This window comes from Opisthocomus hoazin, chromosome 4 (assembly GCF_030867145.1).
Source record: "Opisthocomus hoazin isolate bOpiHoa1 chromosome 4, bOpiHoa1.hap1, whole genome shotgun sequence".
In the NCBI taxonomy this organism is placed as follows: domain Eukaryota; kingdom Metazoa; phylum Chordata; class Aves; order Opisthocomiformes; family Opisthocomidae; genus Opisthocomus; species Opisthocomus hoazin.
The window spans coordinates 56,227,213-56,250,312 of NC_134417.1; the positions used below are offsets into that span (position 1 = coordinate 56,227,213).

The 23,100-nt window shown below is 40.0% G+C and overlaps 1 protein-coding gene across 1 annotated transcript in view; it reads left to right on the forward strand.

Moving 5' to 3' along the window:
- The window catches only part of JAZF1 (JAZF zinc finger 1), a 196,760-nt gene that overhangs the window by 141,810 nt on the left and 31,850 nt on the right, over window positions 1–23,100 (forward strand). The window lies entirely within an intron of this gene.

Below are 23,100 nucleotides of genomic sequence, written 5' to 3' on the forward strand. Positions count from 1 at the left end.
CTAAATGCATTTACCTAGCATGTGCACACATCTTTTTTTGTAGACATAATGTTTAACAGCTTTGAAAGAATGTTCAGCTGTTTCAAATTTGCAAATAAATATCTAGTGAATGTTCGGGCGTGTTCTTCCACACAATGCGTTTCATACCTAGATCATCAAGGTGCATGGTTGGTGTGTGCCTGGTTTAGATAGCTTCTGGTGTTGTCTTGATTTTTGTTTGAAATTTTATGTTATACAAGATTTAAAAATTGAACTTCAGCATAGCTTTCTAATGGAAAGACAAGATTAGGGGGAATTTTTATGATGAAGCCTTTTATAGGTATGGGGATTTTCTTATGAATAGTTCATGCTCTGTTTCAGGGAGGGTAATTTTTTTCATTCCTTTAAGAGATCTTTCTTGATGCACTAATATACGTGACTATCTTGAAAAATTACTGCATGCTGGTGTTCAGTATGCAGGAAAAAAACTATGGTGTGTGTAAAACTCCTTCTTGATCGTGCATGACATTGCCCAGTTTATGAGATCCTGTGACTAAAGAGTAATCTATTTTTAAACATATAATTGGTTTTGGCAGGCGGGTATTTCAAAATACACAACTTAAACTTTCTTCTGTTCTGAGTCTGCTGCAGACTGTGTGCTATGCCCATTCTTATGGTGGAAAGGACTTTTTCATTTTTCTTCATAAATGTCAATGTTGAAGTTTCATTTCGGTTTATTACAGATGAACATAGCTCATAATTTATGTCTTACACTGACAGACTACAAATAATAATGTCTCGTGGAAGAGCAAGTCAGAAAATCACCCAGCATATTAATTACAGTTGTCAAGCAATGACTGGTCATAAAATTAATATCAAAGACCCAGACTTCTTAAGAAAGCATCTTAAATGCTCCATTAAAAAATTTGCCCTTGAAATTGCACATTAGATAGTATGTATTAAAATGTAACAGCAATTTTTTATTATTATTCACACCACCACCACCCTGGAAGCATCCTTTCAAATAACAAATCAGTAGGAAAGTTGTGGGGTTTTTAATCACTCTGTTATATAACCAGTACGAGAATTCTGTACCCACACTTCAATAAGAATCCATCATTAAAGTTAGTTGCTGAGTTTGGTTATTTAATACCACTTCAGAAGCACTTGAAAAGCCTAACAAGGCAGAGAAAAGCACAGCATCCTCCATAACACCTCTGTGCCCACGTGTCTGTATTTGCAGCCTGTAAGCGGCACGTTTTTGAAGAGCGGCACATGTGCCCTGCTAGAGGGGCGGTAGATGCTCGGTTATGCAACAGATCTGTTTGGCTTCAAGGCCATACAAGGGCAGCTTCTTCAAAGAAAGTCCAGTTGGATTTTCCTGTCCAGCGTAGACCATTTGATTTTGCAAACAGTGGCAGTACGTGGTAGGGGATTCAGGCGTGGTATGTCTCAGCCACCTCACCCATGCCTTGTAGGTGCGTCACACTCAAGTTCTGCATGTGAAAGTTGCACAGGTTTAGGCTCTTCCCTCCCTGCCATGGGTTGGAAGTTGCCTGCTGCCTTACCTGCACCATTTGCTACTGGGATGAGAGCCGAGGTCTGGCTTGAGTGCAAACCCCAGCCCATCCTCAGAAGGTTTCCTGGGGGTACTGGCTGAGATGGGTGGGAGTTTGGTGCTCAATGCCAAGAGACAGGAGTTCACATGAGGATTTCTAAGTGACTAGCAGTTTCATGGACCCAACGGTAGATGCGTTTGCATGGGCCTCATTTTCAGAGAATATTGTAGCTATTGAAGTCAGTGGGATACAGTGAATATTTACAGATTTGTCTGAGGTTCCAGTTGTGGTTGAAACAGCTATAAACACTGCGAGAGAGGATCTGGGCCTGAATGTGGAGGGAAATGGGTCACAGAGGAAAATGAAGATGAGAGGAGGGAATTGCAGAAGACACAGAAAGGAGCTGGCGTTTATTGCAGTAGGAAGTTGAAGGAAGTGGTTTGCATGTCCTTAGGAAATCTAGCTTCATTAATTCTGTTCTTTACATGACTTTTTAATTTAAGCTGGGTGGGTAGTGGACTCACCATTGGGGAATGACGTCATGACAAATAGCTTTTAGGTTTTTGCACAGTTGAAGTCCTTTGCTTTTTTCCAGTGTATCACAGAAATCATTCCCATGGTGTATTTCCAGCCTGATGTCTGGATTAGTGTATGGGAACAGGCAGTGGAAAGGCTTGTCATGCAAAAAAATTTATTTGAGGAATATTTGGAGAGAGTCCGTGATGAGACAAGTCAGTCTGAAGTTGTCATCGCTTTTGTTTGGCGTAAGTTGGTGCTGCTGCGGAAAGGGATGATTGCCTCTCCCTGCTCGAGACGCCTGTTGCCTTTGTGCGCTGTCTCTGTGCATCTGATCTGGTTTTGGTTGGGTTAGCTTTCACTTGGACCAGGTCCATGTTCCAGCTTGCCCACAAGTGTGCAAACACTTCTGCTGGGAAGAGACAGCGATGAGAACAGGCAGGTTGGTGTGGAAAGAAAGGTGGAACCGTCTGCCTCGCCTGACAGCAGCAGGGAGTTACGCCAGGCAGGGGGATTGCAAAACCGTCACCTCCACAGGGGCAGTGGGAGAGTCGGAGGCTGCGTCTGGGGAGGTTTGGTAAAGAGTGATATCAGCAGTAATGTTTTTAAGGACTTCTCAGAATCATTAGAATAACATGTTGTGTCACTGAAATTATTTATTTTTCAATAATTATTTTTACATAATTATTCAGCAATTACAGTGTCACTGACTTCTGGCAATACTGAGAACATAATACTGGGCCTTTTTTTTTTCCTCTCTCTCTTTCTTTTTACTTTTTTTCTTTTTCCTCTCTCTCTTTCTTTTTACTTTTTTTCTTTTTTTACTGGGTCCCATTAGAGAACTCCTTTAAGATTTAGGACCATTGCACTTGAGGGTACAAGTCTATATTAAAAGACATTCCCTGCCCTGGGAACTGAGTGCCCCGTGTAAACCACAGTGCTGAGGGGGATGAGGGAGCTGGATAAAAGACACTTGGAACATCCGTATAGGCTTACCAGCAGGCGTTAGACGCAGACTTATTTTAGTTTTTACTGAGGTTAACTAGTTTGAAATAGGTGGTGTCCAGGAAAAATAAGTAATATCTGCAGATGTACTCTCTCACCTGGATCCAAGGCATACTTGACAACGAGGCTGACTTTTCAGAAAAGATAAACATACTAAATTCAGCATTAGCTTTGACGTGCAGGCAAGCAGACTTAGCTTCGTCATATTTGGAATCCCAAACACATTATGGAGAAGTGCTCCGTGGTTTTTAATGTCACTAACCAAAATACAAAGACGGAATTGCGGTAAAACAAGATACTAACAGAACACTTACTTCAGTTAGTGTTACCCATTCTGTATTTCCACAGCCATTCAAGATGCCTGGTCATGGTACAGACGTCTGTCTGCCACTCCAAAATACCGATTATCTCGAGGCGTTGGTCGATAACAAAGATGCTGAAAAATGAAAAAACAGTAAAACTAACACAGTTCATTAAAGTAGCTTGGTTTGATCTGTTGTTTTTTAGATTTACCCCTGAAACTGCATAAAGGCTACTTAGACTGTCTGAGAGCTGAGGGGTCATTACGTGGTTTTAAGATGCTCTTGAGAGATGAAAATGGGGAGGACAGAAACGGCCTGAGGCTTTTACCTTTCCTGTGTTGCTTCCCCATATGCACTGGCTGAGAGAGTTGTTTACGTGAGGAATGTGTAACTTGTCCTGTAAAGCTGCTTCTCCTTGTTTTCCCTAGAAGTAGCCTGGGAATTTTTACAGATAAATATTTTTTGTTTTTTTTAAATCAGATTGGTTTAGCCAGCCCAATTGCCTGGGCAGTGGTGAGAGCCCTGCCCTGCTTCTGGGTTAGTGGAGGACCATGTGAACAAGTGAAGAAGGAACTTTGGACCTGAAAATGGATATGCTGTTGCCTAGTTCCAGATGCGATTTCTAACATATGAGAATAATCAAGGCCTGAAAGGGTAAAAGTAGAACAGGAGGTCCCCTTGCATTCTTTAAAGAAATCTGTAGTTAGTGTGGTCTTTTGCGTGTAAATAGCAGAGGGGTTCTAGAGGGGAAGCTCAATACTTAAAAGCCAAATAAAATCTGTTGTAGCGGATTAGGCTAAAATGTAACAAGAGCAGCCCCTGTTAGAATTACATTTTATTTCTCATTAGAGTGTAAATTGAAAAGGATTGTCAGCAATAAATTTGGAGTTAGTTTGATAAAAGACATCTACAACTTGTGAAATCTAATAAAATTCATTAATATGCCATGATACAACATTTCTATAAAGGTTAACAAAAGTATAGCTAAACCTAAATAAAATATTAATTGTGCGTTTATTCTAGATTTAAGCCACGTTAGCAATTATATTTTCACTTCATTATTCAGCAGCTGCAAATGTACCAAAAAATATTGGCAGAAGATTGTTCCTTAAATGAAAACAGATAGCCTTAAACTTATGAAAGACCTGAAGAAAAGCTATTTAACTGTTAAATATAAAAATAATTCCATTAACATTAGGAAGAGCAATCAAGTTATTCTTTTCAGATTCTGTTAGGACCTTGCAATAAAATGCATGGTTTTAAGCACTGCAGAAACTGTTTGTACAATGCAAGTTGTGACTTGAAGGCCAAGGAATTTGCTGAAAGAGCTTGTTATTTGGGTACTAAGCTTGTTGCCATTGAAGGTATTGAGTTGTTTGGTGTCGACTTTGTCGTCTTGGCTTTTAGGAGTGAATAGCAGTGGGTTTCTAGGTAAGAAGTGCTCGACTGAGGTGCCAGAGGAAGCACAGAACTGTATAAACAAACGAGGAAAATGCAATTGGTTTTATGAAGGGAATACAAAAGTACACAAGGGTGCATGTCTGGCTAGCAGCCACGCCCAAAAATTCAACGGAACGGGTCATTACTGAAAAAAATGAATGAAATAGTGGGCAGGTCATCCCAGAAGTTGGTTGGGGCTGCGTGTTTTATTGTGGTGTTGCCTTCCCCTGCCGTGTTTCTACAGCACAGTTGGAGAGCATTCCCCAGTTGAGTTCGACAGGTAGGAAGAGAGATTTAGATGCTTTCTTGTATTGCAGTTTTGCCTGTAAGTAAATAAAATAGAAACTAATTTTGTTTGAAATATCAGCAGAGGTTTCCTCCAGCAAGCATGAAGTTAGTTGCTTCTTTCTGTGAACTGGCACCTCTCACGCTGTAAGAGGTGTACCCCTGTTTCACTGGTGTATGTGAGGAGAATTTCCTAGATTCAGCGTCACCTTTATATCAAAATTTCACACTAGTCCTTTTTTACCACCTCCCCACTTCACTCATCAGAGTCCTACATGTCGTGTTTTTAATTATTTAATGTTTTTTTTATTTTTAAAGAAGACAGTGAGATAGTATCTTATGAACCCAGAGGTGATGATTATCCCAACAAGAGAAAGCAGTTGTGGGCTCTTTCTCAGTTCCTGGAGAATGATGATAGGGGAATGGGAAAAGTACATTCCGATTCAGCTGTTTATTCCCACATGTAGTTACTAGTTTCTTAGTGATGTTCGTTTCCTTGACTAAGAATTGCAAAACCAAGAACAACAGTGGTGAAGTAGCCAGAATATTTGAAAGCACTTTATTCCAAAGTGGAAATAAGACATGTAGAGAGCTAAGTCTTTATGGTTCTACATACTGATTGTCTTGATTATCCCCAAGTTTTTGATTAAAAAAGAATAAAAGTGAAACAAAACCACCACAGAAGCAACTACTGTTCGTGTTTCTTAAAAGGCTAATTTTTGTACATCAAAACATCTCTTTTGTTTACCTGTTAGTCAGACTAAGTTCTTATGATGACAACAGACAACCACCCTGTGAAGACAACTGTAGTATTGATGTTAAACATCTTCTATGCTCTGTAATTTAGCATTTTGAAATGAAAAGTCTTACTGTATGTCTTCTGTGCTAGGGGAAGCTCTCTGAAATTTGCCCAGAGTGCAAATATGTGGCCTGCCTTGTCTTTTTACAGTTACAGAAATACTTTTTCCTAAGTATGTGGTAGCAGGAGAAGGTAATTTTTACTTGTGGCCTCACAGGATAAGCTGTATTCAAGCAACATAGTTTAGAGGCCAACTGTGTAGCCTCTTAAGAGTGGTGACAGTCACTGCTTGTCTTATGTATACTTTACCTGAAAAATCATTTGGGAGTTTCAGGTTTCTCTTTCCTACCTTACCTCTTCTGTGTAATTCCCCTGGGAAACTGACTCAGAGTTTTTAAATAAAAACTGGGGGGAAGAAACCTCTGCTAATATAATGGGTAAAATGACTGTAATATGAAAGATCACTGATCCGGTACCTTCTTGATCAGTATCTGGTAGTTGACATTGCGAAGGTGTTCACAGAATCTAGGGATTAGACTCCCCAGGGAAGACTGAACTGCCTCCCTCGTCAATCAATGGAGAAGAGAGATGCTTCTCAAGGAGATGGTTCAGACTAGACAATTTAAGCCCTTCTCACTGAAGTGGAGTAAGCGAGCAAGATGAGGTGAGTAAAGTACAGTGGACTGGAGAGGTAGCCTAGAGGTAGATTATTGCATGGAGATGAGTTGGTGGGGACTTCGAAAAATTAACTTGATCTCAGTAGCTAATGGAAGGAGGTTCTTCCTAACTACACAACAGTGGTTTCCTGCTCATCTCATGAAGGAGTAGTGAGAATGGCTCTAGAGAGATACTCACAGATGCAAGTTGTGATCAGGCCCCTGATCAATCATCTGTATCAAGGTTTACAAAGCTTTTGACAGTACAGGGTGGGTCCTTATGGTTACCTAGCTTTACTTCAGGTGTAACACCGGCAAGGAAGTTCCCTCACCACTTCTGCAAAGGAGTTGTACTCTTTTGTGGCATCAGTGAGTATAGCCCAAAAGCTGTAACTTGTGATTTGAAGTAAAACATACGTTTTAGGAAAACATCCACTATTGGTTTAAAGCCAAATGACAAACTTTGTTTCACTTGGTGAATTTTCCTTACTGTTAACTAGGTGTTGGGTTTTTTTTCAGTTTGAAGTCAGAATGTTTCCAACTCCTGTCCATTAGATAATATTATCCCTTTGTTTATTTAAATGTGAGGGCCTGTATGTATGTTTATAATCCACAGTGAACAGATCGTTAAGTTATTCTTTGAAAAGTTAAGGGCTTTTAAGATGCTCATTTAAAATGAATTTTCATACTTTGTTCTGTGGCTGTTGTGGTGTTTGTGTGCTCTGGAGAAGACTCCTTTTTTTTTAATGGGTAAAAATTATGAAGAGTTATTTTCCAATTTCTAACTTGCTCTGATAGCCAAAGGCTTAAGAAGACAAGTCAACCACTGCATCAGCTCTTGGAAAGGAAATCAGCAGAACATGTCTATCTGGTTTAGCACCAGATTTTGGCAGAGAGGCGGCATTCTCAGTAGTAAACTGATTAATATGGATAATAATGTTTAGCTTCTATAGATCGTTTTTTAGAGTTGTTTTATGACTATCAGCTAATGATAGTCATTAATCCATTGGTAAAGTGAGTCTTGAGCTTTCTGTTCTCATCTCTATTTTTGTTTTATTTACTTGAATGGATTTTTAATGTGATAATGGCCAGATTGTGTTTGATAGCCTGATGTCATTGGCTGATGGAACTGTTCTGTTTCTTCCATTAGCTCTCGTCTGCTCATCACTGCCAATATTACTGCAAGTAGCTTCCCTCCTCCCCTCCTACATCAGTCGTGTCGGCTGGGGGACAGGAGGGATAGTGTTCAGGGGATTTGGTTATTTTCTGTCAGAGCTTGCTTTAAATTTCACGCTTTTCTGTTCATGTTTCTGCCATTAAATCATGACAATACCGTGTGGTTTTCCTCTGCTATGCTGAAGATACTCAAATTTTATTTTCTCTTAATCCTCATCACATTCCTCTCCCATATTCTGAATGAGGAAAGCACTGGCCCAGAAGAGTTAAGCAGCATTAGCCCTGTGAGGATGGGGGAGCTGTCTGTAGATGGTGCTGGGACTTTAACCCCATAGACTGTGCCAGCTTTTGTGAAGCTCCCATGCTTGGCAGTCCGGTACGCCGAGGCATGTGGTGTGCTGAAGTGCTTCTCCAGTTGTGCAATGTCAGATCAGACTAAGGTGATGCTCCCCTCCAGATGGGAAGTTACTGGGAGAGTTGGATCATGATCTAGAGAGAGTTTTCTCAGTGGTTTCCTTCCACTGCGTGCAGGATTCGAGCAGAGCTAAAGCTTGCTGGTGTTTGTATTTGATTTTACAAGTTGCTGAATACCTCATGCAGGTGTTTTCAGTCCAGTGTTAGTGGCAGATAAGAATAAAAATGGTGCTGAGCAGCTCCAGCAAGTTCCTGCTGCGTCGCCCCTGAAAATAGATCAGCCTATATCACTGTGAGTTTATTACCTAAGAGGGAAGGATTACATTGGTGAGGGATAACTTCTGGTGCTGTCGAAGTTTTTACCGCAAATACACAGGTCTCAATTTTTTTTACTTTTCATTTTGGTAGACTACAGTGCTTTACAAGTATCTGTTTAGTCTTTTGATGCTGCTGGGGTAAAGAACCAGCTTAGGAATATGTTCAGCAATATCCAACTTAATTCTGATACATTTAATCTGAAAATCTCATTTATGGTTATCAAAGTAAGGTCAAGTGTTTGACAGCTTTTCACTAATTACTCCACAGCTATTGGAAAATTCACCAAATCTGTTTGGTTTTAAGGGACAAATAGGGCTTTTACACAATACCAAAATCAATCTAAGATGGGGTTTTTTGCATTTAAATTAATAACTTTGATTACTCTTATTTTCATAGTTTTCATTAAAATTCATGTTTTTATTCAATTCATATGTTGCCTTTAAAAAACCAGACCTTTATGAACCTTCCTTTTAAAAAAGGTATGGACTTCGCATGTACGATTTTGTTACTCTTTCCTCTCAATTATGCAGCACAACAGACATGATTTATTATGGGGGCAGAGAGTAGTTTAAGCATTGTAGTTGATCATATGTGAGCACTCACATACAACTCATATAGGAAAATACTATAAAGGCAGTCTCAGAATTCTTCCCTTTATAGAACGAGATCTGCCACAAGGGTCAGGTCTACCTAAGTGATCCAGAAAATCCCAGGAGCTTCGAAAGTTCTTGAGTAAAACTTGTTGCAAAGAACTGTTCCTATATTGTTCAGTCGTGCTGAGAGTTTTATTACAGAGACGTGGCAGTTCAAGTAAGAATTGGCTTCCGTGAATGAAAAACTGTTTTATAAAATTGGTTTGGACAGAAAAAAGGACACTAGCATTGAAGAAAAAAGAGAATGATTAAGGGAAGACAGTTCATCACACAACTTTTGCATTTGCAGGTGTTAAAAAAAATCCTTCTTGTTTGAAATGTTTCTTTGTCCTTCTCTACTTACAAAAGACTGATTAGAGCTGTCTTTCAGAGTTTCTAGGAAGTCAGCTCCAAGAAAAATTATGAAATATTTATTATCATGGTATTTCATAATTTCTGTAGAGAAAATCCATTCTGAATCATGATCTAAGCTCTATGTTGATCCTATTAATAGAACAGTCTTTAGAGTTTCTTTGATTGATAAATACAGAAATGGGGGGAAAAAAAAATCCATTTTAAGGAGGTGGCCTTAGAAACAGCTAAAACATTTTTGAGGACTTGGGTTAAATCATCTGAAGATTAAAAGCTCTTGCTTAAAGATTTGCAAGAAGCAAAGCGGTTTGTGTCAGTGCACTACACTAAAAGTGTTAAGGTTTTTACTGTAGATGTTGATCGATGAATGCAGAGCATTAGGGGTAGCTATTATTGACCTATTGACATCAGTCCATAGGTTGTTTTCTAGGCCTGTAGGTTATGAAATGACTCCTCTGCTGCTTGACATAGGTTTTGGGGAAAAAAAGAAAAGGACATGTATCTCTCCAGTCTCTCTGTATTTGGTGGGTAGTTTATGTGGTAGGAATATGCCAAAGCACTTGGAAGCTGGACAGAGCAGGAAGAGGAGTGGGGAGGCTTAACAGATTTTTAGCCCCAGCGAATGAATTTATATACGAAAATCAAGATCCTAAAGATGTTAAAAGAAAGTTCTCCCGTCTCCAAAGAGAGTACTGTGTTAATATGTAAAGCAAAGTTTGTGAAATACTTGTGACAAGCAAGCAACAAAGAGCTATTTCATTGTCAGCCTTTGAACTCTCTCCACATGATGTTGCTGACGTGAGAGGACTGCCCCTCACCGAGGGGCCGCCTGGCCCAGGTTGGGGATTTAGGTGCGACGAGCAGCTGGGACATGCCCTTGCGGAGGTTCATGTATGATGCTGGGGCAGAAGCGGGAGCAAACCCTGGCCCTGTGCCTTTCGACCAGTGGTTCTCCAGTGTAGCTGTTCAGCAGACCAGAGTCAGCGCTCAGTATTTCCTCAGACCATAATGCACCAGATGTTACCCTCTGGCTTCTAATGAACTGCTGTTTAATGTGATTTTGTAGACCATCAAGGAACCACTAAGCATACGCTTGTGGGAACCACTGTGCTAGCTGAGAGGGCCAGAGGTTGCAAGTCCCTGCAGTTGGTCAGGTCAGCTATTAAACATGGCTAATGTTTGCACAGAGGTTGTTGGTGTGGTTTGGGATCTACATAGGATGAGCAGAAATTTGCATTTAAAGCATTTTATTAGACTAGCTTCTTGCGGGTAGTTGAAATAAAACAGGAATGTGAATGTGCACTGGAAGATGCCATGGCGTAACAGCTTAGGCACTGACTGAAGAATGGAAATAGTGGTAGCGGTGTTTTTGAGGCTGTTCCTGAATTTTCTCTGCCACGTTCCCTCTGTTTGCCAGCCTTTCTGGAAGCAGAAAGGGATGCAGGGGAATGTTTTGCATGCATGGTATCGTGTCTTGTTATTGACAACCTCAGAAATTCAAAAATCATGTCAGACCTGATCACAGTTTATTACGGTATTTCATTATTTGGGTAATAGTGAAGTTTCTCTTTTTGTCTTTCTGGTTTGTGAGCTTTTAAGATGTTCTCAAAGTATATTTGCAGATTTCTCTAGAGTTTAAGCCACGTTAAAAAAAATCTAAAACTACAAGGGTTAGAACATTTCCCTTCTTTATATAAATGCTGTGGTCCTCTTCCCAAAACAGATTCTTTCATCAAGGCTTACCTTAGAGAACCATCAGGAATCACACAAACATAATTCTGTTGTGTGCTGAATTGTGCTAGGTATGTGCTACATGAGTAAGAGCTCTCCAAAAGCCCTTTTATCTTGGCCACAGATTTTTTAAACATCATCATTTAATTATTTTGGCCCTTAAAAGCAGTGATTTCATTTGGCTATTAAAATGAAAAAAGAATGTACATACATGTTTAATATAAATACTTACATTTAATTCATATGTATGCATATAATAGTGTGTATGCGTATACATGTATGTGTGCGTGCATGTGTATGTATATATGAACACTGTACAAGCAACGATACAGCGCTCCTTAAATTCAGGACACTGGTTCATAATCAGGCAGAAGACCTAAACCAGAGCAGAGATGTGAAACGGAGAGGGCTGAGATCAAAAGGACCCTAAGTCACAAGGAGTGGTGGAATGATATTGATAACGCATAGAGTATGCACGTCACTCGGGTGTAGCGAAGCTGTTGGAGAACAAGGCAGAAATGCAAGCATGGATTGATAACATATGTAAATACAACTGGAGTGTAAAGAAAGAAGGTAGAGCTCTGATCTTTTCCAGAGAGTGGTAAGTGGAAATGATGACGGTAAATCTACCAAAAAAGCTGTGGATATTCGTTAGAGAAAGCTCTCTGTTTAATTGTCTTCCCTTCACATATTCATACGGCATCAAAAACTGCGCAGAGATCAAGGAAGCAGATGAAGTTACACGACTTGGCACGTGAATCAACTTAAAAACGATGTAGAATGTATCAGTCCCTGGATACCGGCTGGAGTCTGAGCTGATGTAGATACCGCTTTAGGCAGCACCATGTGCGCGTGCCATGTGTGCGTCTGTATTTTATACACGGACATTGTAGGAAGACGTACTTTGTGTTGTTGAAAATAAAAAGCGAATGCCGGTGCTTTTGGATCCCTCTGGACGATGTAGGAGGTTGGACGTTTTTGCCGTTCCCTTTGTGACGGGTGCTGCCAGTGATCTTTCTGAACATAAAGTAGGTGAAGATGTTCAGTTTTGTTCCTCATTGCTGTTACTGACACAGAGTTTCACATTTATGGAGGCCAAATTATCTAAAGCATCCTTGGGGCGTCCAGCTCTCCCGTGGTTACTTTGACGGCATGCAGGCAGATCGCAGTTAGGAGCCATGGCGCGAGCGGCCTGCCGGGGATCTCCTGGGCCACCATGTCCCCTTTCCTCGCGTGGGCTGGCTTCGACGCGGCGAGACCTTCGGGGCGCCTCGAACTGGCTGAGGCGGGCTTTCCGCCTTCCCCTCGCCAGTGCTTTCCCGCCTTGCGTGGCCTGCACCCTTCTGAGGCGGGCCGGCGGCGGCGAGGCGAGGCGAGGCGGGCCGGTGACGGTGGTGAGGCGAGGCGGGGCGGCGGCCGCCTGCAGAGGGCTCTGCGAGACCGCGTTTCCCTGTCAAAGGGCAGGCGGCGGCGGGAGCGGGGGAAGGGAGCGCGGGGGTGACGCTTCCAACAGTCTGGTCTTAGTCTGGTAAACAGAGCGGGGATTGTGGGCTGAGTCCTTTTCCTCAGGCTTTGCACCGAGGCTGAGATCAGATGACTCAGTCCGGACTCATTATTTTAATAGCCTACAGCTAGTTCACATAGCAGCGGGAGTCCGCAAAAAAAGGCATTTAATTGTTGAAACTCAAACTGGTACATTGTAACTGCAGATTATAGTATTCAGATTTAAGTGATTCAAGTAATTTATAAAGCTTTTGGACAAGCAAACTGAAAGTTAAAATGCTGATATTGTAATAAAAAGTAAGTAAAACATACTTTTGTACATTAAGACCTAATTAAAGAGCATGATTTCATTTATCAAACTTAAAACAGGCAGGTGATATTTGCCAACATTACTACAGCTGTGTTTTACATTAGGAAATTAATTAAAATAGTCATTTATACTTTTTTCCACTTGCAAGTCTTAGGCCTTTCTGGATTACACCATCTATTTTCTCTTCAGTGGCTGTGTTACGGTGCATTTGTAATCTCACTTAGCCGGCTGCGTCGCAACGTCGGGGTTTTTTTCTTACCTAATGAAAAACCGGCTTTCCGCAATAACGCCGGCGAAGCAGATCAAACAGCGCTGAAGGAACTTCCCTGCTGTCTGCCTGAGAGGCAGCGCATTGTTAGTTATTCAGATGTCAGTCCTTCCCTTCCGCATCCTAGCAGGGTTTCACTGGTTTCATCAGATCACTGCGAGCTGGAGGTGGGAGGGCGGCTGCCGGCGAGGGAATGGTTTCTGTTAGGCCGGGCGAAGCTGGGGGATTTACTGCTCTCACATACGTGCCTGGGTCTGGCACAACAGCACACCCCGAGACTGACGGGGACGAAATTTCAACATGCAAATCAGTGTTCTGCTTTTATACCTCACAGCTGAATAATGGGACCTTGGGAGTTATTCTTGATTCTTAGGTACTTTTTTTTGTCCCCCACCTGAGCTACTAATACAGTGATTATGCAATGAACTGTTAACTCTGTTCCTCCAGGCAAATCAGCCTGAAGTGCAGAAAGGTGCATTTTTAAAATAGCATGTAGTTATGGAAACAGGTGCTTGTTTTTCCTTTCGTATGAGAGAGGAAAAACACATGATGGTTATCTGCTTCCTTTTCCACTTTCCCTTGTCTACCTTCGCCTGAACTTTCTTGCCTTTCAGGAGGAATCTTTTGTATCGGCTATTTTACGGATGTGTGACTCATTGCAGCGGAGTCTGAGGGATTGGGAATGTTCAGCTTCTCATTTTAGAGGGGCTGGGTTGTTTGTAAGTTGCTATCGTCCTTCCAAACAACTCATGATGCCTGAAAATTTGGTTTATTAAGACCAGACATTTCACATTCCTAATGTTAAGATTGCTGCAATTTTCCATTATAAGCTTTGCTCCACCCAATCCTCTGAATATGGATTCATAAATCAGTTTAAAAAAATGCTTCTCTATCTAAATCTTTACATATATTTTAAGCTTGGGAGAGCGTCTTTTGAGCTGAATGCTTTTTCTCAATGGGAGGATCATAGTCTGTATCAGTGTTCTCCCAAACAGATTTAGTGTCTCTTTGAAAATAAACAGTGAATGCATTGCAAGTGTCTTCGGCGTCTTTGTATTTGAAGGAAAATCAACATCTATAGGTTTTAAGAGTTAATTTATTATGTAGCTTGTTAACACAGTTTCTTTTTACCATGTTGTTGTTGAATGGGTATTCTGGATTGTTTACTGTGTCGATGCTGCTGGACAAGCCACTGCAGACGGTATGTGATGCCTTTCTGAAAGACTGAAAAATGTGTTGGTTAATGTGTTTAACTACTACTGTGTAAAATACTGAAGATTGGCTTATTTGTGCAGATTGATATTAGGCATCATTATAGCTAATAAGCAATGCTTTGTGATAATACCTATTTTTAAATGCTTGCTTGGTGAATCTGTTGTTGGGCGTTGGCTTGAATTCTCAGAAGAACTCGGTATGAAATGACACAAGAATATTCAGACATAAACGGAACATTACAGGAATAAAGTATCTGACATTTCGGCTCCCTGCTTCTTAAAGCTAAAACTCCTTGAGGCATCAATAAAACTAAACCAAGTCCAAGAGTAAAAGTGCGTGTCATGCGTACAGTGATCTATTTCTAAGTAGGGCTGACTGAAAGAAATTGTTTTTACATAAACAGTTATAATAAGCTCTTCAAGAAGGAAAGAGGGTGGACCAGTAATGGAAAAAAATGCGATATTTTAGTTTAAGCACATGTGAAAGTAAAATGTCCTACTGGAACTAGGCAATTTGACAATACTGGAGCCTGTGCAGAGAGCCAGAGCAGGGCTGGTACACTACTTAGTCCCACATAAGAACTATTTTGAGATTGGAGTTGAACTTAGGAGATACAGACCCCTTATTTTTATTCTATGAGCAGCTTAATTCCATCTTCTCCAAAGAGATTGGAAATTTATTAAAGTTTACAATTTCTACAATAAAAAGGCAAATACTGTTTAACTCCCCCACACTTTCCTGCAATTAAAAGTTAAATTTTTACTCTGCCTTCAAGAATTTTGCACTTCATTCACGTGAAAGTACAGAGTAGTCTGAGAAGTCACAAAATGAGAAATAACAGTATTTAAAATAATTAAATTGAATAACTGATACATATAAGTTAGAGTGTTACTGAAAATGTACCAGCAGTACTTTTTCATGTGAGACTGTCTTTAGTCATTATAGTAGCTTCATATTAAAAAAAATAATTTGGGCATATTGTATATGTGATACAAATTTAAAAACTGTCAGTGTGCATTTTTTAAATCACGTATTTTAAAAAATACTTTTAATATATGAATACTCCTTTGTGTTTCACATTATTGATGTGATTCTCATTTTGGTCTCTGTAACATTTTATGGCTGTGTGACGTTACATTATTCTTGTATATTAACACTGATATGAACTGAAATGTAAGTATCTGTGGAGTTATATTCAGCAATTAATTAAGCAATAATCCATAAAGTATCTGTTGTTAGCAGCAGGCGATGACTGGTTTGTTCGTTAATGGCCGTAAGCAAAGCCAAGGCTGATGAATGTCCTAATAAGCCTATTAGTGAATGCAGGGAGGATGGTTTCTGAAATGACAACTGCTACGTTATGCTAAAGGCAGGGGTTTGCTGCAGCATTCTGAAAATCTGTCCCAACTATGCACCATCCAAATGCTCCTTTTTTGCCAGTGGCAAAACTCTGGAATTAGTTTGATAAGAAATAAGCTGATGTCGAGGCAGAGCACAGCATAGTGAGCACCTCAATCGGATGTGCTTGAGAGGGTTGGCACAAATTCTTAAACTTGTATTTATTTGTAGCAGAGATGACAGTATCATGCAAAACAGCAATTGCCTTCCTGCTGGTTACCTCCTTGAAGTATCTCTCTTGCTTAACTACTGCCTCTGACTCCACGGAAATTACAGAATTTTGAAGTTGCAGATAAGTTACAGTTCCTTTCTGAAACTCACTCATTTACTTCAAAATGGAAAAAACTGGAGGAGGAGTGGGAGGGGAAAGGAAGAGAACTAACAGTATGTTTCTAAAGTTTTGGAAATTACTGTTGCTCTCTAAAGTTGATTTTGGTGAGCTCTGATTTTGTTCCTTATAAACACGAAAATGTCATTTGTTTATTTTAACAACGGCAGAAAGACGTTGTGGGCTTCTCCGCAAGTCCCCATCATCAGTCTAGGGGATAAGTAATGAGTTTTCATTATGAATGAAATACCTAAAACAAGACTGCATCTGTCCTGGTTACATTACTGTTCTAATGTTATCTATCCAGTGTGCATTTTTTCTGTCAATTAAAAAAAAAGTATATATATAAAATGCAGACCTGGATTTTGTATTTGCTGCATGACATATGCAAATTCAAAAAAGAAAAAATACTATGTTGTTTAACAACCAAACAAAAACCTGAAAAAAAATAAATCCTTTGAAAGATTCAGATTCATTTCTAAGTAAACAGCTGGTTTTGTGGTACATTACAACACTGATTTAGTTTTTTAAAATGTTTTTAGTTTCAAATTAAAGATTACTTTGGTGGACCGTGAAAAGTAGATGTAGTACAATAAGCGTAAGCATGGTACTAACAGAATAAAAGAGAAAAAAAACCCCAAAACATAGACGAACTCTTTCCGAAACAGAAAATATTAAAATAAATACATTAAATACATAAGAAATATATAAAAACTAAATGGGAAGCTAGGGCTTATGTCCCGTGTTTGGGATTTATGTTAAACTAAATGTGAAAATTAATTCATGCTGGCATTTGGTCTGTATATTCCTGAAATCAAGAGAGATACTAAATTCCTTTCCAGTACTTTTAATGCTGCTTGTATTGATCAACAGTGAATAAACACATATGTTTTACTGTAGGCAAGTATATGGTTTGGGATGGTTAAGTAATTGCTGCTTTATTCCATTTGAGTGATAATAGATTATTTGGCCTATCACCATCCATTAGCTCCATTTACATATGTTTAAACATCAAATTACTCAATCTCCTGAATCAATTTTTCATGCTAGAAGCACAAAATGTCTACCTGGTGGATATTTTTTTATGTCTTACTGTATCTTTCAAGTATGTGTGAAGAGCAGGCACTTAAAGTAAACCCACTGAACTCTCACTCATATTGAACAGATTTCCTAAGGTTGCAGCCTTGAGTCTACTGACAGCAGTATGAGTATGACTGCTTCTTGTATTCGAGTCTTTTCAATGATGAAGCAGAAATGCAATGTGAAGTCTGCTTTTGACTTTTTTTTTCAGGTACGTGTGCAATCTCTTCTACATCTGTTGAAGATGCACATATTCGGAAAAATGTATATTAGACTATAGCTGATTTTGTGATGATGATATTTTTCCATCTTGAGAAAACAGACTGAATAATGGAAATGAAAGAATTGTACCAGCAATAAATTATTCCTAGGACTAATAATAAAAAGAAATCTGATTTTGTCCTGTCTCTCTAAGATGCTCATCAGTTTGTGATAAGTATTCCTTACTGAGGACATACGGAAAGCTTTCAGTAGATGAGTCTGAGTACAACTGGTACTGAGAGTGAACACTGAATTCCTTTGTAAAACCTCAGATGAATGTGCATGTGATACAGGTTTGGGGAATAACTAGAGAGGGGATTATTGTTTTGTGCTGTTTCTTCCCCATTTTTGACATTTTCTGTGAAACCAGAAAAAAACAAAGCAAAGGGGATTTTTATATAAATCATATTCTTTCGCGCTGTGCAAATACTCTAAATAGTGTGGAGGCATGTGTGTGATTATGCACATATTTTAATGTGGATTTTTCACACGGACATTTTTTAGAATTTTGTTAAAATTGTAATGGAAGATCTCTACAGAAAAAAATGGCTGATAGCTTCTGTGAAGCAAGAGAGGTTTGTGCAGAGCTGCAGAATACTTCTGTTTCCCCCACACTACAAAGAATGGCATGTGAAAGTGCTCAAAGGTGTTCATCAAATAGTTTAATGGGCGGTGTGAAACTTGCTCGTATATTTCTTTCCTCATTATCACATAAGTGGTGTGACACGGCATTGCTGGGGACATCGCAACTGAGAAAAACCTTTCATCCTTCCCAGGAGACAAGACAGGCTACTGATGAGCTCCCGCCATTTAGATTTCACCAGATTTCTTCTTAACCCGGTAACAGTTCAAGGTAACAGTTGCCTCCTCTTCGCAGTGTTGGCTGAACTAAACCACGCTGCTTTGTCTTTGCTTGTAAAGGCAGCAGAGAGTGCGGAGGACAGACTTGTTTAAGGGGTTCACTAGTGCATTTCAGGGTCCACAGAGTCCCACCCTACTGAAATGGGTTCCTGCCTTACAAGGTGGATCCTTCTAATCCCTCTTCGAAGTAGATGTCTCCTGAAGTTTTAAAATACTGTGCAACTAGAGGTGCTTTCCAACCCAGCCCTTTTTTCCCCTGAACACTGCTAATTTGATGAGGAAGACTGGGAGCTAAAATTACCATCCCCACCTCTGTGTTTCTCTTGGTCTTTGTCTCTGACAAAAATTGCATAAACATCTTGGCATAAAAGGAGGAAAAGATTGAGGGGGAAAGCAGATATAACCAGCACTTTGCTCTGATGGGGTGTAAGGAGTAGGAGGAGAATTAAATGTGGGGTTTTCAGTATGTAGTTAAGCTAGCATGTGCCCCATCTGTCAAGTAAGTTTGACTACTTTTGATGTAAATATAATACAACCAGAAGGTAGCACAAATCTGCTATAAAGCACCATGGATGTTTTTTCTCGTTTCCAGTCAATCTTGAAGTTGACCTTGAGTTAAGGAGCAGTCTGCTGAAATACGAGAGGTGGAAGCTTATAGCAGCATGATTTCTCATGTTCTGGGAAAGGTGACAGGCTTTTCCCAGTACAGGTTAGCCAAATTACGCAGACATGAATATGAGCTGAATGTTGCTATCAATGTTTTTCCATAGTTTTCTGTGTGATAATGAAAAAAGGTCAGAACTAATTCTGTCCTGCTATCTTTTGCTGTTGTGGTTTAGTGCAGTTTGTCAGTGGGTAGGCACAGGACCAGGTATATATGTTATTGCCAGGTAGTGCTGTCATTTTTTTTAAGCTGTTGTGCAACTGAACAGTGTTGTGGAGCAGTCCTGGGCTTGAGCATCTCCACAGTGTAATCTGCTTGTTTTGCAAGCTCAGAATAATCCCCCTCCCTTCTCTAGTGTACATATGCAGTAACTGGAGAATGATAGACTTGTGATTGCATCATCTCCTCTGTTTGCGTATGCTTTAGAGACTAGATCATGAAGAAACCAAATGTAGCAAATGAATATTCAGATCCCACAAGGTATCTGTGATGCACCTTTTTCACCGTCTGTTAAATGTCTGTGGACGTAGAAAGAGATCTGGTTCAAGCAGAACTAACTTCCTGCATCAGCAAGCTGTAGCGGCGAGGAAAAGGAGGAAAGGGTGCCCCGTACCCTTTATGACCATTATGAAAAAGATATATTCTGAAGGGCAACCTGTTTGGTTTCTCCACTCTCAAGAGCTCAAGTAAAAATTTTCAGTTTACTTGCAACTTGCTTTTATAACTACCCTTACCCTCAGTCTGGGTGTATGCGTCCAGAGCTCTTAAACTATCTTAGAATTGTGGGTAGTAAGAGTTTTATGATAAACTGACTCTGACATCATCATGTGAGTCATACTGGGGCATGATCGTAAAACGGTTGGTACGTGCTAATAGCTCAAGGAAATTCTGGGAGGGTGTTCTGCTTCTGTTCATTCTTGATTACAAAGCTTTCGGGGGCAATGGTACTTAGACAAATGGCAAAAGTTTGATTTGAAAATGCTTTTTTTTAGTTTGTGTATCGCCTTTGCTTTTTTTGTGATTTTTTTTTTTTTTTTATGTTGGTAACAACAGCTAATGCTGTTTGTATTATATTGCCACCTATATGAAAGGTTGTGCAACACTTTCCATTATAAGAATGTTTCAGTTGTTTATTATGTTGCCAACATTCAGCTGTTTGGGCTGAAATTTTCCATGCTGGGTGTCTCCTTCAGGCTGAATTTCTTGGGAAAGTTTCAATAAAAATACTTGGACCATTCCAGGGAATGAGAGGAGGGGGAAATAGTATATTTTGCTCAAGTTTATTGAAGTTACTGCAAGCACTTGATTCAGAAATCATTGCACCTATGTGTTTTGGAGCAGGGAGTTGAATTATTAGGAAGGTAAAAGGGCAAGGAAAGAAAAAATCAGGGTAAAGGGATTTCTTTCAAAGCAGTGGGCTCCTCCCTGACATTATGAACGATCTGCAAGAAAGCACACAAAACCCCATGCTTGTCAAAACAGGGTCAGTGAATGGCCAAGAGATGAATGATTCTCCTTGTTCCTCTGTGACTGTGATATATTGGATTTGGAGAGAGAGGCTTGTGAGGGGTAAACACAGTCCTATGCAGCAGGGAAGATGACTAAAATCTGCATAGTGACGGAACTAGAGGGGCCGGGCCGTGGAGTTAAGAAGAAGTTGCGAGTAGCAGACGTAGATTTGCTCAGCAAGGAGATGGATCTGAAGATGGTGACAGAGACTGTTGAGCAAGGAGCTGGGATTTAACCTAAGTGGTCTTACAGCAGCCTTTGTTAGTTACAATTCATTTTCTGGTTCCTGTACATCTTTTGCATTTAAATGAGGCAAGGAAAATTGTATGCAGTTGTGCAATTTAGAGACCAGTATTCAACCTTAATTCTGGCCTGTTTCATTTCTGAGCACTTGATGTTGCAACCATAATGTACTTTCAACATGAAAATTAAAGCCTTAGCTGGAAATGTCATTCTATACCCATCATTAAAATGCTTATATTGTAAGCTTTCAAGAACATCACCATAGTTCTGCACAGGTCTAATACTGCATTTCAGTTAACATATTGAAAAATGTTTTATTTTAATCCATTTAGACAAGTTTTCTTTTCAGAATCATAGCACTGCCAGTGGGACTGTTTGGATCTGAAGAGGTTAATGCCATACTTTAGATATCAAGAACTGAACTTCTTGACAGATTCTGCCTTCCATTTCTCTTAGGTTCACAGTGTGGAAAACAAATGACGTTTTGGAATATACCCAACATGCTTAGCCCAAATGGGAGCGAGTTAACAGGACAGGGAGAAGTTTCAGCAGTAACTTCATTTTTTCCTGATTTTTATGGACTTCAACCAGACTGGTTATACCTCAATATTATTTTAATATTGTTATTTGTGGCTGAGTTTATTAAATAGCACCGTTCCTGCTGCTGCTTTTAATATCTCACACTTGAGGTTATCTTCCAAATTTTCAAGGATTTATAATGTTGCCATAATATTTTCTTAAGGAATAAGGCTTCCCATCCAGAAGCAAGCATACATCATGGTACGAATTCCAAAAAACAGTGAATTAGACGTTTCCTAGTTAGAGGAAAGCAAATGTGTACTAAATGCACGTTGTATTAAGATCCTTTTACTTCTTTTTTCCTTGAACAAAATTTATACTTCTATTTGGGGACTGTTTTGTCAATAATATCTGCACCCTTGTTTAGAGGAGAGAAATTTAAAACTGAACTGTTACTATGGATATCTGCTTTTAAAATGGTAACTTCATAAAAATGTCATAGCTAGGTTTGACATGATATATTGTCTGTTCAAAAAAGATAAGCTGTCATGTCACATACCTGTTTATTAATGTCTGCACATTATGTGTTGATGTTACGTATCATGGCAGAGATCCGATTATTAATGCCTTCATGGTATGGATGGACAGGATACATCTTTATTGCTCTAATGGTACTTAAAATTTTATGCCACAGGGTTTTGAGGTTGTGTTAAAGTACACAAACCTCTTTTGGAAAAGAGCTGGTGTTTTGATGTCTAGGCCAAATTTTTCTTTTCTGTTTGGCACAAATGCCTAAAAGACCTTTTTTTGATTTCTCCCCTGCCTTTCCTTATGCACCCCTTACTGTTCCGCACGAGCTGTTTCTTCTCAGAGGTCTCCATAAGCACAGTCAGGTCTGGACTCACAGCCAGTAGAATCTACCCAACTCCCACCCAGACAGCCCATGTGTTGTCACAAAATCTTGGGTTTCTGTGGAGCCTAAATGAATATGGGGATTCATATTAATTTAGACTGTTGGTTGAGGCACAGAGAAGAAGGTGGACTGTCCTACAGCACCATGTTGCAGATGCTGTGGCAGATACTTTGTATTGCGGTGAGACCCAGTGTGACCTGATGGCCATTGCAATTGTGGGATTGTGATCTGCAGAATCAGCTTGTCCAGCCAGCCTGTGGCCTGATCCCTCATACGATATGAGGATATAAACTGTGAACCAGATGACTGCTGCGGCAGTATTTCTGCCTCTCTCTCCTCAGGGCCTGCTGCACTTTCTCAGGACCTAAAGGTGGATTTCCCAGTCCTCTGTTGGATTCTGGACATACGTGAGGGGTTGCTTCCATGTCTTCTCGTATGATAAGGAACATCGAGTCACATGACATGGGGGAACCCCAGTCCTTTCAAGTGAGGGCTAATCCAGGTGCCAGCAGTGATGCTTTGAATGTCAGCGTAATGTGGTATCAGGTGTTCAGGTGTGACTTTGTGTAGGCACTTGGAATAAAAGTGGTCTTTTTCACTTCAGTTGTTCTGAGAAATCAGAATAAAAGTGAAAAAAGCTATTTTTTATTCCAGGTGAGAGATCCCATGCAAAAAGTTGCACTGCTGGAATTACTGCACTGTGGGTGCACACCTTGCATCATGCTGTTGGAATTCCCTCTCGGCATCCCACAGAGATGATGCTGAGTTGCATTAGACCTTCAGCAGCATGTACCAAAGCTCTGCAGAGAGACCTCATTTGTTTTTCAAGAGTTGGGAACTCTGG